The 18975-nt window shown below is 42.3% G+C and overlaps 1 protein-coding gene across 1 annotated transcript in view; it reads left to right on the forward strand.

Annotated features, from left to right (window-relative positions):
- Positions 1-755: 755 nt before the first annotated feature.
- Positions 756-18975, forward strand: part of LOC106598933 (guanine nucleotide-binding protein G(I)/G(S)/G(O) subunit gamma-12) — a 43590-nt gene continuing 25370 nt past the window's right edge. The window contains exon 1 of the mRNA XM_014189960.2: positions 756-1045. The gene's annotated coding sequence lies outside the window, so the exon portion shown is untranslated. The remainder of the gene's footprint in view (positions 1046-18975) is intronic.

Below are 18975 nucleotides of genomic sequence, written 5' to 3' on the forward strand. Positions count from 1 at the left end.
GGACGTCACTAAGGCCAATTGTGCGCAGCCCAATGGGACTCCCAATTATGGTCGGTTGTGATACAGCCTGGAATGCAGGCGGCTGAAAGTTGTAGCTGGTAAGGAGCAAGTGCAGAAAATTCCAGCCGATACTTCATGACCTTGGATCACATGGTTGTTGCAAAGTTCATGCAGCCGACATGTAGGTGCAAATCGGATAGTTTGTATGCCCATAATGGCTCAGACTTTGAAAGGAAGTGACCATCTTGACAAAAAACGAGCTCATTGCCTTTGGATGGTAAGTTGAAACCACTGAATATCGCCATCGGACGGCCTTTGGGCTAACATGAAGTATAGCCTAGTACAGGGTTCCCCAAGTTGTTTTATTGTTTGACATAATAGACAAAAAAAACATCAGGAAATCATCTCCAAGAGATTTTAAGTTAAGAAATATGTTCGCAAGTATTCCCACTCATAATAGAGATAAACGTGATCGTATCATGATGTAATCAAGGTTTGAAATGATTGTTTTAGTCAAACATATCTGTTTGGGCTCCTTGCGGTCAATTTGCCGTCTACAAATGTTCTTGTAATTATGTTCCGGTGCCCCGCCAAATCTGCTCAAGAAAAAATCGGCCCGCGGATGCCTAGTACATATTGTATTGAAACGCTTTGCGCAGAGAGAGGGCGCCTGGGAGGCACCAATAAATAAAGGAGCAGGGACTGCAAAACAACAAATTCTCAAAACACCCGCTAGTGTTCCCACTGTTCTGTGACTCCACTTCTCTATCCGGCTGCGATCGTTCGTTTTCGTCACGAAGCGGAGGAGGGAGTGTAGCCTAGTCATACGGGCAAGTAGGTGGAGAAAATAAAATAATAAACGATATTTACGATAAGCGACAGCCAACACCGTGAGAAAGTGAAAGTGGCATCAGTCGGCAGTCCCAAAGACCGTCGTTTGATCTGCTTTTCATAGCTGTCAACTGTTATTGAGTGAGGTCTCCTCCTAGTTGTTGACGGATACAGTAGGCGACACGGGGAGACCAGCCTGTATTGCCCTCGCCAGGTAAGTGTGTCGTGTCAGTGTACATTGGAAGTCATAAGGGTTAATCAATAGGCCTATAAAACACATTCTCTGTTTTAGCTCTTCAAAAAACGTTCAGAAAGATAACTTGCCATTACAATGTATTTATTTGTAGGATACTCCTGTGGCACCCAGATCGATAACATAAAATATTGACATTGTTACCAATTTTACTTACATTGGGACAGAACGTGGCACATTAGTAGCGTGCGTAATAGGCTATGCGCGTAACATAAGTGCATTATGTAGTTATTACCGTGATAATTGCATGCTATGCCTTTGGGTGTCGACGGTAATCGCCCTTCTGACCAAGAAGGAATTGTAATACGCCTATTATGAAACAGATGGAAGGAAGCACAACGTACAGTGGCAGTATTTCCATTCGTGTAGGCTACTTATCGTCAGTCCTTCCAGAGACTGGTCGACTTGTTCGGGCTACCTGTTTATATCAAACCTTCTCCATACATCTACATCTGTGAATATTATTTTAATACCACCTTTAATGGAAACCTATCTGAATAAAATATTGTTATCCACATGCATGCAGTAGATCATCAAATATGGCAATACTGTAGTAAACAGTTACAAAGTGAGGATGTTCTATTGCTACTATTTCAATGAGAAGTCTAGCAACCATTAGGCTACATGGCATATGACAGCACTATGGCCGGATTCCACATTTTTATCCCGATAGAAGAAAGTGCATGATTGCATGTTCTTGGCTCCTGAAGGTCAGCTTGACCCACCTGTGTCTTCAGCTCTGTCCAATGTGTAACTTATTGTAGCCAGTGGCACCTACTGGCCGCTATGAGATGAGGTGTGCGATTTGCATAAATACCTGAAGCGAAACGTTCAGGGAAAGAGTGTTGGTTCCACCCCGGAGCGCAAGGAACAGTACACATTCCCTGTTCACTCCATGGGAGTATCTCAAATGGTTTTGCTCGCCTCCTCCGTCCTCTCCACCTTTTGAAAAATGTCAAAGGCAATTCAACCCACTGGTTGAATCAATGTTGTTCCCACATAATTTCAAAAACATTACGTTGAACCAACATTGAATAGATGTTGAATTGACGTCTGTGCCCAGTGGGAAATGGCTTATATGAAATGAGAACCACCTCCTCCACTTGCGTGTCATCAGGCAAATGGAGTTTACAGGTGTGGAATCCCAAAATATATGTGTAAAGTGGTAAAAGTAGTGTAGCTAGTTGTGCAAGACATTTTCTAGATAAAAGGATAAGTAGCGTATCATTTTTAAATGTTTGCATGCTTTTCTCCTTTGAGAAAACAACAGCTGATTCAAAGGGGGTGTTGCGGATTGTTAAACCCTTCTGCCTAGACGCTGCGAGGATACTCTTGCGCATCCTCTGCCGAAGTAGGTTTTCGAGGAGGGGAGCAGACTCCTTCGTTCGCATACAAACACATTTACTCTTCTCGACCACTTATTGGCTTCCGGGTCACGGAGGAGATGAGGACGGAGAAGTCGAAGTCTAAAGTTTGTTGAACTTTTGTGACGTGTTCGACGCAGTTGGAGGGAAGTGTTGCATGCTGTTGGGAGAAGCGGCTTTGACAGCGTGCTATGGTTGTGGAGGCCAGGAAAGAGCATGGCTTGCCAACTTCAAAGTGAGCTTGGGAGAAGCCTTTCACTGCCCTGACTGTGTTATTGAGTTCCTTACATTAGGTAGGCAGGGTTTGGTATTTTGTTTAGTCCACCCTAGCAAATGAGCTGGTATTTCAGGCAAAATATTTGGGGATGCCTTGGCGGGCTGACAATTTTTTTTTAATGTTTGTTGGTCTACAGTACATGTTTATTTGGTCACCACTTTCCTAGATACCGCCACAGCTGGCTTTACTTAGGAGGGAACTATTTAGTTGGAGAGCAGAAGCAAGTCTTATTCATCCACGTGTGTGTTTTGTATGCTCATTATTAAGTGTTTTATCATCTAAATAAGTGTTTCATCATGAGTGTGCTGTCTTACAAAGAGTGTGAATACTTGTGATTATTTCTTGCCCTGCTGCGAACTCATTGTGTGTCTTCTAATAGCCCCAGCCAGTGCGTGTTCTTCTGTGGTGTACTGTGACTCACAATTTTATAAACTTTTGTATTGCTCTGCGATTGTTAATAAACCTTGGCACTTTGGAACTCTGCTTATGTCATTTATTTAGCAGACCTGTGCTAAATGTCCCGAGGACCTCCTCTCGTGTGGCGTAGTACAGTTCACATTGTGATCATCAACAAGAGCGCTGACTGAGAGAGTGATGATGCAGCAGAATTACACCAGCTAGGGAGGCCCAGCCAGGGAGGCCCAGCCAGGGAGGCCCAGCCAGGGACCCAGCCAAGGAGGCCCAGCCAGGGAGGCTCTAGGTCAAGGCGTTTATACACAGACAATAAGCCGCCCTGTGTTCTGTCGCCCCATCACAGAGTGAACACAGGCATTGATTAGACCAACTCATTAGTACCCTTACTTACTCTCATCAAAGCCTCACTCTACGACGCCCATTAAAATGAAAGGCTGTCTTGTCAAAACATGTGTGGTTTTGTCATAAGGCTCCCCGGCCTGTTTCTTGGAATATCGGTACAGTTACCGCTAAAACAAAACATTATTATATGAATTGTCATTGTAATAATTTCCGGTAACTTCCAATTTCATCTTCTTATGACGACATAAACCATCAGTTTTTGTTCTAGCTTTTATTTTAAAACTGTACATTTCCATTTGACATTTTAGTTATTTAGCAGATGGTCTCAAATCTAATTTTATTGACCACATACACATGGTTAGTAGATGTTATTACGAGTGTAGCGAAATGCTTGTGCTTCTAGGTCCAAAAGTGCAGCAATATCTAACATGTAATCTAATAATTCCACAACAACTACCTAATACACACAAATCTAAGTAAAGGAATGGAATAAGAATATATACATATAAATATATGGATGAGCAACGACAGAGCGGCATAGGCAAGATGCAATAGATGGTATAAAATATAGTATATACATATGAGATGAGTGATGCAAGATATGTAAACATTATTAAAGTGGCATTATTAAAGGGACTAGTGATCCATTTATTAAAGTGGCCAATGATTTCAAGTCTCTATGTAGGCAGCAGCCTCTGTTAGTTATGGCTGTTTAACAGTCTGATGGCCTTGAGATAAAAGCTGTTTTTCAGTCTCTCCCAGCTTTGATGCACCTGTACTGACCTCACCTTCTGGATGGTAGTGGGATGAACAGGCAGTAGCTTGGGTGGTTGTTGTCCTTGATGATCTATTTGGCCTTCCTGTGACATCGGGTGCTGTAGGTGTCCTGGAGGGCAGGTAGTTTGCCCCCGGTGATGCGTTGGGCAGACCGCACCATCCTCTGGAGAGCTTTGCGGTTGTGGGCGGTGCAGTTGCCGTACCAGGCGGTGATACAGCCTGACAGGATGCTCTCAATTGTGCATCTGTAAAAGTTTGTGAGGGTTTTAGGTGACAAGCCAAATTTCTTCAGCCTCCTGAGAATGAAGAGGCGCTGTTGTGACTTCTTCACCATACTGTCTGTGTGGGTGGACCATTTCAGTTTGTCTGTGATGTGTATGCCGAGGAACTTATAACTTTCCACTTTCTCCACTGCTGTCCCGTCGATGTGGAAAGGGGGGTGCTCCCTCTGCTGTTTCCTGAAGTCCACGATCATCTCCTTTGTTTTGTTGACGTTGACTGAGAGGTTGTTTTCCTGACACCACACTCCGAGTGCCCTCACCTCCTCCCTGTAGGCTGTCTCGTCGTTGTTGGTGATCAAGCTCACTACTGTTGTTTCGTCTGCAAACTTGATGATTGAGTTGGAGGCGTGCATGGCCACACAGTCATGGGTGAACAGAGAGTACAGGAGGGGGCAGAGCACGCACCCTTGTGGGGCCCCAGTGTTGAGGATCAGCGAAGTGGAGGTGTTGTTTTCTACCTTCACCATCTGGGGGCGACCCGTCAGGAATCCAGAGTGACTTACAGTTTGTGCATTCATCTTAACATGATGTTTAATTTGGAAACTATTAGTAGTTGAAACTGTAGTAGTTTCAATTTAGACTATTCCTTCTGTCTTCCTTCCTCCATTTTTGGGCCAATATAATAATAAGAAATCGTGGGAAGCTGTACATTCTTCACAGCAATAAACCTACAGGGTACTCACACAGTTTGACTTTTGAGTCAACGGTCTGTTTGGATACACAGGTGAAGCCAACTTGTAATGATTTCAGAAGCAAGTGTCTTTGAAAGAGAAGGCTGCAGAACTTGCTCGGTAGCTGTGGCTACAGTCTTGAATAAACTCAGGTTTGTATATGAGGAATGAAGAGCTTAGACGCAATGCAATCTTTGCTTGTGAGTTTCTGTGTGTTCTACTTGTGAGGTTTCAAGTCATTCTTGTTGATACACTTTAATACCAACTGTCTTGCCAGTGATTAAAATATGTGCGAACACACACGCACACGCCCACACGCGCACACACACAGTCACTCACTTCCTCTGTTTCCTCTAGTTCATGTTTATGTGGGTGATTGAATAACCTTCTCAGTAATGAACTCAGAGGATATGACTGCTCACTCCACAGCCTAATGAAATTGATCAACTGGTGTCCCCAAGACAATATCATAATACACTAATACAACATAAAACATAATTGTTGACATAATGTGGAAATTAGCTCTTTACCATAGCACACAAATTGCATTGACAAAACAGTGCAACATCAATAACACTTTGTCATCTTCACTAGCACTTCACTAGTCTAAAATGGGGTCTGATTTGAGTTTAAAAATGAATCCCAAAAACAATCCCAATAAATAAAAAAATAGAGTATAACTGTGTAATAATATTTTTTACAATGTAGTTTTCTAGTAAATACCTGGTAATTTCTGTACTTAAAATAAAGTGACACCGAACAAAAATGACTTTATTAGTGCCGGCAAATCCAGAGTCATGTTTTGTCCTGTTGTTTGTGGTGGTTGGTTCAGCCGTATGTTTTGGAAAGTTTGTCCACTTGACCCAAGAACATACACTGAACAAAAATATAAATGCAACATGTAAAGTGTTGGTCCCATGTTTCATGAGCTGAAATAAAAGATCCCAGAAATGTTCAATACACACAAAAAGCTTATTTCTCAAAAATTTTGTGCACAAAATTTGTTTACGTGTTACTGTTATTGAGCATTTCTCCTTTGCCAAGATAATCCATCCACTTGACAGGGTTGGCATATCAAGAAGCTGATTAAACAGCATGATCATTACACAGGTGCACCTTGTGCTGGGGACAATAAAAGGCCACTTTAAAATGTGCAGATTAATCACACAGCATAATGCCAGAGATGTCTCAAGTTTTGAGGGAGCGTGCAATTGGCTGCTGACTGCAGGAATGTCCACCAGAACTGTTGTCAGACAACTGAATGTTCATTCCTCTACCATAAGCAGCCTCTAACGTCGTTTTAGAGAATTTGAGAGTACATCAAACCGACTTCCCAACCGCAGACCATGTGTATGGCATTGTTAGGGTCAGCGGTTTGCTGATGTCAACGTTGTGAACAGAGTGCCCATGGTGGCAGGGGGGTTATGGTATGGGAAGGCATAAGCTACAGACAACGAACACAATTACATTTTATCGATTGGCAGTTTGAATGCACAAAAATACTGTGACGAGATCCTGAGGCCCAATGTGAGGCCCATTTTCTTTTAAAGGTATCTGTGACCAACAGATGCATATCTGTATCCCCAGTCATGTGAAATCCATAGATTAGGACCTAATGAATTTATTGCAATTGGCTGATTTCCTCATATGAACTGTAACTCGTTAAAATCTTTGAAATTGTTGCACGCTGCGTTTATATTTTTGTTCAGTATCGATTAACCAACAGGAGTTTTAACATTACCGATGTACAGTAGCCACACCCAAAACTGATGATTCAGCGATAGCTTTGCCTTAGGTATCATGTGATGAATTTATGCTTTTAATTGTATAACTGGAAAAAACAATGCCCAAAGAGGGTGATATTTAACAGACAAAATTGGGCTATGACAACCTTTGTGCCCTGGGAGTTGATTCTTCCTAAAAAATACAACTTTTTTAAAATAAAGAACTAGATATTACTTCATAGGAAATGACGTATAATAGATAAACATCTGTGCCTCTCTGCTTTCCTGCACGAAGTGTGTCTGTTAGGACCGATATTTTAATCTGATTTGAATGGGGATCAAATGTGTGCTTCAATCATTTAATGGTTGTCGTAGCAACTATCTGAGATGGAAGCGGACTTCCACCTAATTTGTGTAGTCATAAACTCTGGCGGTGTATAACGTTGTGTCTCGCCCTTACAAACCCTGTGTGACATGCTAGTGTAAAGTCTTCCTTTCCAGCCATTTCTCTCTCTACCTCTATCTCAATCAGCTACATGGTAAATACTCTGTTTTGGTCATGCATCCTGGATGCTCATTCAATCTCTTTGTTGTACTGCTGTAGTGAAAAAACTCCCATTCAGATGAAGTGGAAAGGAATGTGTATGTCTGTGGATAAGATAGATGGATAGATAGATAGTCATTGTATTCTTGAGGAGTCAAGTGGTTTAACCAGCCTACAGATCCTCATTCTCTCTCAGGTTATCGAGGGTCAATCTCCAAACTTTTCCAGATTTTCCAATCAACCTTAAAACATTCCTAGATTTCCCCATATGACAAGCAGAATTCCAACTAAAATCCCCTTCAAAAGGAATTCTAAGGTGTCCGTTAGTAAGGGGGATGGCAGGAAGAGAGGATGGATGAGAAGACAACAAAGAAGGGAGGGATATGACAATGGTTTATTTTTGGATGCAGGCAGCATTGTGCCGCATGCCGTTGTCGTGACCACATGAGTTGTTACCATGTAGAAGCTGTCATATGCAGAGACCTCTTCAGTGGACGAGCTTTATCTTCCACCTGGTGCTCTCTCTCTGTCTCTCTCTTTCATACACACGCATTCGCATACACGCACACGCACACACACACTTGTGTTCTTATGGTGAATCAATTGTTTTCTCATGAATTTACACATGCACTGATGCACACCTAGCTGATATGATTGAATTTAAGTCAGTTTATGGGAAGCTCAAATCCAGCCCTAGGCACTCATAGCCTGGCCTTTTGAATCCATCCCAGTGAGGTTAGCAACTGTTGATACTGAGGGTGATGCCAATGATAACTGATTGCTTGTCCAAACCCAGGGAGGGTGTAAATCATACTCTCTTAGAAAAAAGGTGCTATTTAGAACCTTTAAGGTTTTTCAGCTGTCCCCATAGAATAACCCTTTTAAGAACCACTTTTGGTTGCCGGTAGAACTCTTTTGGTTTCAGGTAGAACACGTTCTACAGAGGGTTCTACCTGGAACCAAAAGTGTTCTACCAGAAATCAAAAAGGGTTCTCCAGCCAAATAACTTTTGGAACCCTTTTTTTCTAAGAGTGTTATAATACAGTACTACAGATATTAATTTGAGCTATTTTGTTACAGCAGGAAAATAATCCTACAGCAACAAGAAATGTGAATCATAATGTGGATTATAATTAATGTAAAGTTTTGTAGAAGTTGATACAGTTTTACTTAGGGCAAATCAAGTCTGGAAATTACAAACTTTAGAAGCCTTTTTAAAACTCAATTACACTACAAGTTTGCACTTCCTGTTATGCAGGAAAATTCTCAGCAACAAAGGTGATCAAATTAAAATCCTACATATGTATTGAACTGCTTTTGCTCACTTCGTTAGCCTATAGACTTAGATATCCAATTAAAAGATACAGTAAGCACTGAAAACACAGCCAGGTTGGCCTATCCATTTAGAAAGACAAAGTGGTTCATGAGGACATAACAGTATTATCTCTGACAGCATTATCTCTGACACCATACATGTTGTGGCATTGTTAGAGGACTAGTAGTAGCTGAGAGTGGAGAGGGTGGCTGTTTGACATGATATAGTACAATAACTGTAAGCTATGTATGGCAGTGTTTCTATAGTAGTGATTTGGAACCACTGAGGCTGATACAGTGAATCCAATCCAAACCAGGGAGCTCAGGAAGTGTGATGTTTATTCCCTAAAGGGAGAACCAGTCTGAGGGTGGGATAAAATATTGCTTTTTAATTTGAGGCTCCTATCGTAACTGTTGAGTCTCTCCTCAGATGAGCGGCTCAGGCTAATGTCAAGCTAACGTTAACTTCCGTTGTTGATATGAAGCTCTGGCCTCGGTCACTCTGTTCTAATGCTTTGTCTTCCTATCGGAAGACTAGGGCCGGGATTCAATTCAAGGCACGTTATAGAGTAGCGCATTGCTCTTGACTTTTAAAGGTAATTTACGTTTGAGCTGACATTTAGCGTTTACCGTTAATGCGATCTCCACGAACTTCCGGGTCGCAAATCCTGGCCTAGTAGTACTAGTAATTGTTTGAATCATAGACATGCAGTGAACAAATGTAATGTAATGTACTGTATGTGTGTTATGCTAAGTATATTAAATGTGTGTGCAATACAACGTGTTACTCGTTATATGAAATTATTTAAAGAGCCACTGCCTTTAAAAAGCAAACAATCCCTTTGAAAACGGCCTATGTGGCATTGATGTGTGTCAGAAACATTTATTCTAGTCAAAATTGGCTACAAAGTGTAAATAGGATCATTTTTGTCATAAAGTCAGGCTCATCCAAAACGGAGTTTTGAACATCCGTGTGTCACAACGGGTAAATTAAGGTTGGGTTTTGATTTGACGATGCCCATTTGCCCACTAACATGGGATGAACAGCTGCGGTGATTGCTCTTAAAACAATAGCATATACAGTGAGACAGTTTACATGAAACATATATATATATATTTTTTGACAAACATCAACCAAACGTGGAATCGGTCAGGAAACACACCACCAAGACTGAAATCATGTGCCAATCGGCGTGTTCAGTGGCTCTTTAATATGTTTGAAATTAGATACCAAAGACAGATTGACGCTTACTATTATTAACTATAGTCGTAACTGATGAAAATGCAGAGAACACGTTTGTGTGTAGGCTACTGTACGTGCACAGAGCTCATAATGGTATTCCCCCCCCCCCAAAATAAAGAAGAATCCAATATTCTGCTGTCCCCTGCTGCTGATATATATGGTGGGAATGCAGGCATTATCACAACTTGGATTTTCCTGTTGAAACCAAACGTCTGAAAACATTAGATAGAAAAAACATATTATATTTCAGAAATTCCAATCAGAGGGCTAGCTAGGGGTTATTTATGTCTCTGTTGGGTAGCTAGGTTGCTAGGGGTTGTTTCTGACGCTGTTGGGGGTAGCTAGGTTGCTAGGGGTTATTTATGTCTCTGTCAGGAGTAGCTAGGTTGCTAGGGGTTGTTTCTGTCTCTGTTGGGGGTAGCTAGGTTGCTAGGGGTTATTTATGTCTCTGTCAGGAGTAGCTAGATTGCTAGGGGTTGTTTCTGTCTCTGTTGGGGGCAGCTAGGTTGCTAGGGGTTATTTATGTCTCTGTCAGGAGTAGCTAGGTTGCTAGGGGTTGTTTCTGTCTGTGTCAGGAGTAGCTAGGTTGCTAGGAGTTGTTCCTGTCTCTGTCAGGAGTAGCTAGGTTGCTAGGGGTTGTTTCTGTCTGTGTCAGGAGTAGCTAGGTTGCTAGGGGTTGTTTCTGTCTCTGTCAGGAGTAGCTAGGTTGCTAGGGGTTGTTTCGGTCTCTGTCAGGAGTAGCTAGGTTGCTAGGGGTTGTTTCTGTCTCTGTCAGGAGTAGCTAGGTTGCTAGGGGTTGTTTCTAACCCCGTTTGGGGGTAGCTAGGTTGCTAGGGGTTGTTTCTGTCTCTGTCAGGAGTAGCTAGGTTGCTAGGTGTTGTTTCTGTCTCTGTCAGGAGTAGCTAGGTTGCTAGGGGTTGTTTCTGTCTCTGTCAGGAGTAGCTAGGTTGCTAGGGGTTGTTTCTGTCTCTGTCAGGAGTAGCTAGGTTGCTAGGGGTTGTTTCTGTCTCTGTCAGGAGTAGCTAGGTTGCTAGGGGTTGTTTCTGACTCTGTTGGGGGTAGCTAGGTTGCTAGGGGTTGTTTCTGACTCTGTTGGGGGTAGCTAGGTTGCTAGGGGTTGTTTCTGACTCTGTTGGGGGTAGCTAGGTTGCTAGGGGTTGTTTCTGACTCTGTTGGGGGTAGCTAGGTTGCTAGGGGTTGTTTCTGACTCTGTTGGGGGTAGCTAGGTTGCTAGGGGTTGTTTCTGACTCTGTTGGGGGTAGCTAGGTTGCTAGGGGTTGTTTCTGACTCTGTTGGGGGTAGCTAGGTTGCTAGGGGGTGTTTCTGTCTCTGTGCTCCTCATGGAAAAGCTGTATTTTTACTGTGGAATTTTGTTGCTGAAACTTTTCTTATATTTGTTGTGGCTGTACTGTTAGATTATAAAATAATGTCTCGGATTATAAAATAATGTTTCGTTTCCATGGTTTTGTCAGTGACATTTCATCCCTGTTTACAGCCCTTGAAAGGGCCACTTACACAAAGTTATTAATTCCTTAAACATTGTCCTGACATGAAATTAACTTAGGAGAAACATAGGTAATAATGAAATGACAATTTTCTTAAAATTACCAGAAATTGGCGCACGTTTGTTTAGGTTGGAGTTGGCATGGCATATGGAAGAAAAAAAGGGCTCAAATAAGTAGCAATTCCTCTTTATGGACGCTAAGTGGCGCACTAGACTACATTCCCAGCTCTCACATTGTCTTTGCTCAGGCGGTCTAAAACTTTCCTGAGGCAGAGCATACACTTGTATCCTGCTTTTAATGGGCTACTTACAAACAGTAACAAATCCAAATATTGAAATACATACATCACTCTGATATTGTGCGTATGTGAGGGTTTGCCACCTTGGCAGAGTGGTGTCATCTCATATTGCAGTATGTATTGTGGTACATGTGGTTTAAAGAATGTAAATATACTTAAGTCGCAACCTTAGACTAAATACTGAAGTAAATACTTGAATGAGCAAAAGTTTCCAACACCCCCATTCCTGAAACAAGGCTGCTTTGTTTGGTAGAGGACAAAGTTAGGGTAATGTGCGTTAGCTAGTACAATGCACTCGGTCAGTAGGGTAATAGGGTCCTCACTTGCAGGTGCAATTATAGTTCTGCATTAGCTACAGATTGAAGGAGAACTTTCCTGCAATACAGGATATTTTAAACTTGTAGTGTATTTGAGGTTTAAAAAGGCTTCTGAAGTCTGTAATTTACACTTTGACATTTCAGACCTCTTAAATAAAGGTTAAATAAAACAATAAAAAAGTAAATAATCCTTTACGAAAAATGTATCATCCCCTACAAAAATGTCCATTAATTATAATCCACATAATAATTCAAATTTCCTGTTGCTGCAGGATTATTTTCCTGCTGTAGAAAACTGGCTCAAATTAAAATACTACATCTGTAATGACTCAGTCAGGATGAGAAGAGATGCATTGTGGAATTCCTTAACCCCACGTCACGGCTTAATATGGAGACAGAGACGAGGGGCCTTACTACAAGGTCCAGGTGTCCTGACAATGACCCCCCCCCCCCCCCTTTCTGCCAGCTTGGCTTTGCCAGGTGGGCTAACTACAACCTTTAGTGAGTAGACTTATCCACAGCCCATTGATATTGTTTTCTCTTCCGTTGTATATCTCCTCTGTGTGTGTGTGTGTGTGTGTGTGTGTGTGTGTGTGTGTGTGTGTGTGTGTGTGTGTGTGTGTGTGTGTGTGTGTGTGTGTGTGTGTGTGTGTGTGTGTGTGTGTGTGTGTGTCTCTATGTGTGCGTGTGTCTGTATGCAAACAACAATTGGGTCGCTGAGGTAAAGGTACCCTGTCTGTGTCTAGCGGGTGGCCTGGCCCCATTGAAGTATCCTCTAGCAGCTCCACAGAGTGTGTGGAGGGTTTATAGTGTCATACGTGTGTGTGTTTTTTTTGCAGAGGATTCCCCAAGCTCCTAGAGATATGTGTCTCGCTTATTGATCCCACTATGCTGTCAACAGCTTTGATAACAGCTCTGTGGGTTGCCGGGGGACCAAATGACGTTTCATTTACTCTAATAACAGACGTGCACATTGAACAGTAGGCCAATAGCTTTGTGTTTTACTTGAGAAAACACTGGCAGGTGTTGTTGTCTATTTTAGAACTATATCGCCAATGATAACGTTCACGTGGAATGTGTTAGGCTTCTGTAATTTTCCATAAAACTCCTGCCAGGGCGACACAGGAAGACACACCTTTCATAAAGACGCCAACTCTCTCTTACCTGCACCAATATTAATATTGACCCTGACCTATACTCTACAGCATTTCATAACCATACTGCAATTATATGGGTTATTTCCCCCGAGCTCCACCAGCCCACGTCAACTTCCTGCCGCACGGGTAAAGGGGAAAAGTCTAAACGGAATCCTTGGGATGTCCCAACTCTGACATCACATCAAATTTTAAATGGTTAAGGTTAGGGTTGAGGTTATGGTTGAGGTTAGAGTAGGGGTTCGGGTTAAGGTTAGGGTTGAGGTTGAGGTTAGAGTAAGAGTACGGGTTAAGGTTAGGGTTGAGGTTAGAGTAAGGGTACGGGTTAAGGTTAGGGTTGAGGTTGAGGTTAGAGTAAGGTTAGGGTTATGGTTGAGGTTAGAGTAAGGGTACGGGTTAAGGTTAGGGTTAAGGTTAGGTTTGAGGTTAGAGTAAGGGTATGGGTTAAGGTTAGGGTAAGGGTACAGGTTAAGGTTAGGGTTGAGGTTAGAGTAAGGGTACGGGTTAAGGTTAGGGTTGAGGTTAGAGTAAGGGTACGGGTTAAGGTTAGGGTTGAGGTTGAGGTTAGAGTAAGGTTAGGGTTAAGGTTATGGTTGAGGTTAGAGTAAGGGTACGGGTTAAGGTTAGGGTTAAGGTTAGGTTTGAGGTTAGAGTAAGAGTATGGGTTAAGGTTAGGGTTGAGGTTGAGGTTAGAGTAAGGGTACGGGTTAAGGTTAGGGTTGAGGTTGAGGTTAGAGTAAGGTTAGGGTTAAGGTTATGGTTGAGGTTAGAGTAAGGGTACGGGTCAAGGTTAGGGTTTAGAATAGGGACGTCCCAAGGATTCAAGATAGCACTAATCCAGGTAAAGGTAGATGTTATACAATAGATATGACTTCCTCTTGGTGGAGCCGATCAGGAAGAAGTGGTATTAATAATAACAATGACAATGCATGTTTTATAGCTCACATTCAAAAACAAAGGAAGCTCAAGGTGCTCCCGAGTGGAGCACCGGTCTAAGGCATTGCATCTCAGTGCAAGAGGCGTCATTACAGTCCCTGGTTCGAATCCAGGCTGTATCACATCCGGCCGTGATTGGGAGTCCCATAGGGCGGCGCACAATTGGTCCAGCGTTGTCTGGGTTTGGCCGGTGTAGGCCGTCATTGTAAATAAGAATTTGTTCTTAACTGACTTGCCTAGTTAAATAAAGGTTAAATAAATAAAAAATAAATAAAAAGTGCATGAAACACAGTCAAGTTGATAAAAGCATGAGCGATGAAAGTGATCGATGGGGCTGTAGTGGAGCGGGTCGAGAGCTTCAAGTTCCTTGATGTCCACATCATGGTCCAAACACACCAACACAGTCGTGAAGAGGGCACAACAATGCCTCTTCCCCCTCAGGAGGCTGAAAAGATTTGGGGTCCTCAGATCCTCCAAAAGTGAGTAGGCCTCTTGACTGGCTGCATCACCTCTTGGAATGGCAACTGCTTGGCATCCAACCGCAATGCGCTACAGAGGGTAATGCATACAGCCCAGAACATCACCGAGCTCCCTGCCATCCAGGACCTCTATACCAGGCGGTGTCAGCGGAAGGCCCTAAAAATGGTAAAAGACTAGCCACCCAAGTCATTGCCTGTTCTCTCTGCTACCACACGGCAAGCGGTACCGATGCACCAAGTCTGGAACCAACAGGACCCTGAACAGGTTCTACCCCCAAGCCATAAGACTGATAAATAGATAGTTAAATAGTTAATCAAATCGCTACCCGGACTATCTGCATTTACCCTTTTTTCACAAACTTTTTGGACTCATCACATACGCTGCTGCTACTATTTACTGTCACTTTATTCCTAGTTATATGTGCATACTGTGTCTACTTCAACTACCTTGTACCCCTGTACATCGACTCTGTACTGGTACCCCTTGTATATAGCCAAGTTATCATTACTCATTGTGTATCTATTATTATTTGTATTATTTCGTGTTTTATGTTCTATTATTTCTCTATTTTCTTATTCTCTGCATTGTTGGGAAGGGCCGTAAATAAGCGTTTCACTGTTAGTCCACAGCTGTTGTTTACGAAGCATGTGACTAATAACATTTTATTTGATACAATAACGAGAGGAAATAGAAGTGTTTCTTGTGTTTCCAAATGGCATCTTCTGTAATCTGTTAACTGTTGTCTTTTTGTGGAGCTCAGGCTTCAGAATGCTCAGAACTGATGTCGGTTTGATGGATTATCTAATTTCTTTAGAGTCCTCAGGGAAGTTGGCTGGCAACCCAAACAAAGGGAGAGATTGTGGGTAATTTGTGGGTCCTTGTTCAGTCTTTGGATCATTTTTAGTGTCTGTGTGGTGAGAAATTAACTGGAAAACTATGGAGGAGGGTTGTGTGTGTGTGTGTGTGTGTGTGTGTGTGTGTGTGTGTGTGTGTGTGTGTGTGTGTGTGTGTGTGTGTGTGTGTGTGTGTGTGTGTGTGTGTGTGTGTGTGTGTGTGTGTGAGAGCAGTGACACCACCCTTTATGCTCTCTCGCTCCTTGGGCCCCAAACTTTTTGTCTCTTGTTCCACTGTGTTGAAGAGGCACACACAGGTGTCAGAGAGATGCACAGACACACTCTTTGTCCAATTCATCCTACACCAAACTCAGGTGCTGCATTCACATTCAAAGTGCACAAAACTTTGCATCTCATTTCACAGTCTACAAATCCAGAACAAATTCCAAGAAAACGTACAGTATTATATAGAGCCATGACTGCATGGAACTCCCACCCATCAAAGATTGCTCAAGGCTCAAGTGAACAGCAAACCTGGTTTAAAAAGAGATATACGCGTCTCCCTTATTTCACCAAAATATTGTGTGTACGTACCGATTTGACGTTTTGCATTTATGTAGTTCTGTCCTTGAGCTGTTCTATCAATGTTCAGTATTATGTCCTGTTTCATGTTTGGTGTGGACCCCAGGAAGAGTAGCTGCTACTTTCGCAACAGCTAATGGGGATCCTAATAAAATACCCAGAATGTACAGCTTAATGGAATCCATTCTGCTGCTTTAACTTTTTTGTTAAAGAGAAAGTGCGATAGTAATCTAGCTCTTTGTGTTGGCCACTTGTGTGAGTAGACACTCACTCAATCTCATTTTCTGTAAAGGTCGCAACCTTTAACTTAACTGAAAAACAAAACTGGCAACACATTGTTATGGTAGTGTGAATGGGCCAGCCTAGACCCTGACCCTGACCCAGACCCAGACCCAGACCCATGTATCTGTGCAGAGAAAATAAGACACGAGAGAAAATCTGAAGGAAGGGGATGTAAAGAGGGGTATAGGATAATTGACAGATATGACCTCAGTTTGACCCTGCGGTATCCGTCCCCAGTCCCTTGGATCCCTGACGTCTCAGACAGATGGAGTTACTGCAGGAGGAGGAAGAGGAGCCGGATACAGACCCACACAACCATTAATCTGGGCCCCTGGGCTCTACCTACCCTACCCCACAGCTTACTGGCTGCTTACCTGTGTGTGTCTCTCTGTCTGTGTCTGGTTTAGAGAATAAACTATATGGATTCTTTAGGGCCGATGCTGATTTTTGGGGGTCAAGGAGGCCAATGGCCAATATTTTAGGCCGATATTCAATATCATTAAATTAGGAAATGTTGATGACAAAATTTCCCAGAGACAGCCATGTATGCTTTAATGCATGAATTTTTAAATCAAACAATACATTTGACCAACCTAACTACATAACAACATAATGGTAATAATTTTATTTGAATGGTAACTCTCTTGATAAACTGGGACTATTAAAATGGCACAGGCCTACTCACAATACAGGTGAATGCATATTCAATAGGAGTGTGTGCGCACATTGAGTTATTGAGCTTGTTTGGGCTGATCAGTGGAGTCAATGGTGCTACAGATGACAAACAATCTGTTTTCCTTCCATGTGGGACTGATATTAACCTACTGATCAACAACATTTGCATAAAAGCATCACTCCAGAATGTCAGACCTAAATGGAAAGACATCATATAGGCACTGCTGTTAGTTTGAGAATATAAAATAACATACAGTACCAGTCAAAAGTTTGGACACAGCAACTCATTCAAGGGTTTTTCTTAATTTTCGACACTTTTCTACATTGTAGAATAACACGGGAACCAAACCGGCTTCGCGCGTGCGCCATCGTGCATACATTTATTTTGTTCTCCCACACCAAACGCGATCACAAAACGCAGGGTAAAATATCAAAAGAAACTATTACTGCCACTGACCTCGTTCGTCTTTCAGTCACCCACGTGGGTATAACCAATGAAGAGATGGCACGTGGGTACCTGCTTCTATAAACCAATGAGGAGATGGGAGAGGCAGGACTTGCAGCGCAATCTGTGTCACAAATAGAACTGACTTCTATTTTAGCCTTTGGCAACGCAGACGCTCGTTGGCACCTGCGAGCAGTGTGGGTGCTATAATTTAATAAATAGATTTGTAAATAAATTTTACAATGCTCACACACGCGACACGAGCGGTGTAGTCAGCCTGTTATGGACGTGCCGGCTATGAGCCTATGTCAATCTACTATCCCCCATGGTAGAAAAGTTTACCTATTCTATTGGTCAGCTTGTCAAGAAAGAAACGGTCCAAACAGACCCCTTGGACGATAGATCTCAAATTCATACAACAGTAGGCCAAGGCTACATTGGAAAAAAAGAATGTTAAAAAGCAATGAATCTGACGCATCGGATCAGAACTTCGTTTAGTGTAAAATGTTGATATGCTATAATTTCTTAACATTATTAGTGCAGTAGGCTATGCGCGAGTGTGCATTTGCCTACCAGACAATGAAAGACATTTTAAAGCCAATAGAATCTGAGAGAAATAGACTACTGGTTTCAATGACATATGGAAGTCTTTATAAAATAATTGCCTCCACGGATATGTAGTAAAACATGTTGTAAAACGTTCAGGTTTCAAATAATTAAGTAGCTATATGTTTTCAAAATGCATACTGCCTCCAGCTCATTTCAAAGTGGTGTGTGACATGCTGATGAAGCCTGCCTTCTGTTGATAATGCATTTGAATGGTGAATGGTAAGTGCGCTTCAATTAGCAGTTGAGAAATACAAATAATAGCTCTTTTTAATCGTCGCCCCAATTTTTTTTAACACACAATTGCATTTAGAATTGTTGCGCAATGATTGGTCATATAAAAGTGATATGATAGATTTTCCGCGCAAAGGCTCTGTATCTGTATGCTGTACATGTGTGATAAATAAGATACATAACGAATATGCACACAAGCCAATTTAATTCCACAAAATTATGCAAATGAACCCATAGATGAATAGCATGACCGGTCAAATGTAGTTCCATCAACTGGTATTTACATCAATGAATATGCTAAAAAGCATTATTTTGCGATGGATTTGTTTTCTTCTCCTGGACAATTGGCCGGTGCCAATTTTGTTTATCAGCTTTTAAAACATTTTAATGGCCAAAAGGCGGCTATTGCCAGCTAATGGAAACCCTGGTCTGCCCCTACGTGTCTGGTTGGCTGTGTTTGGCTGTGTCTGGCTGGCTGGCTGTACACTGATGGATCTACAGCTGAACCAGGGGTGAGAGAGGGGTCAAGGATTTACCGCTGATGCAAGAGAGGGAAAGCATGGTGTTTTCTCCACCTGTCCCTCTTTCTTTGT

Source organism: Salmo salar, chromosome ssa03 (assembly GCF_905237065.1).
Source record: "Salmo salar chromosome ssa03, Ssal_v3.1, whole genome shotgun sequence".
NCBI classification, from domain to species: Eukaryota; Metazoa; Chordata; class Actinopteri; order Salmoniformes; family Salmonidae; genus Salmo; species Salmo salar.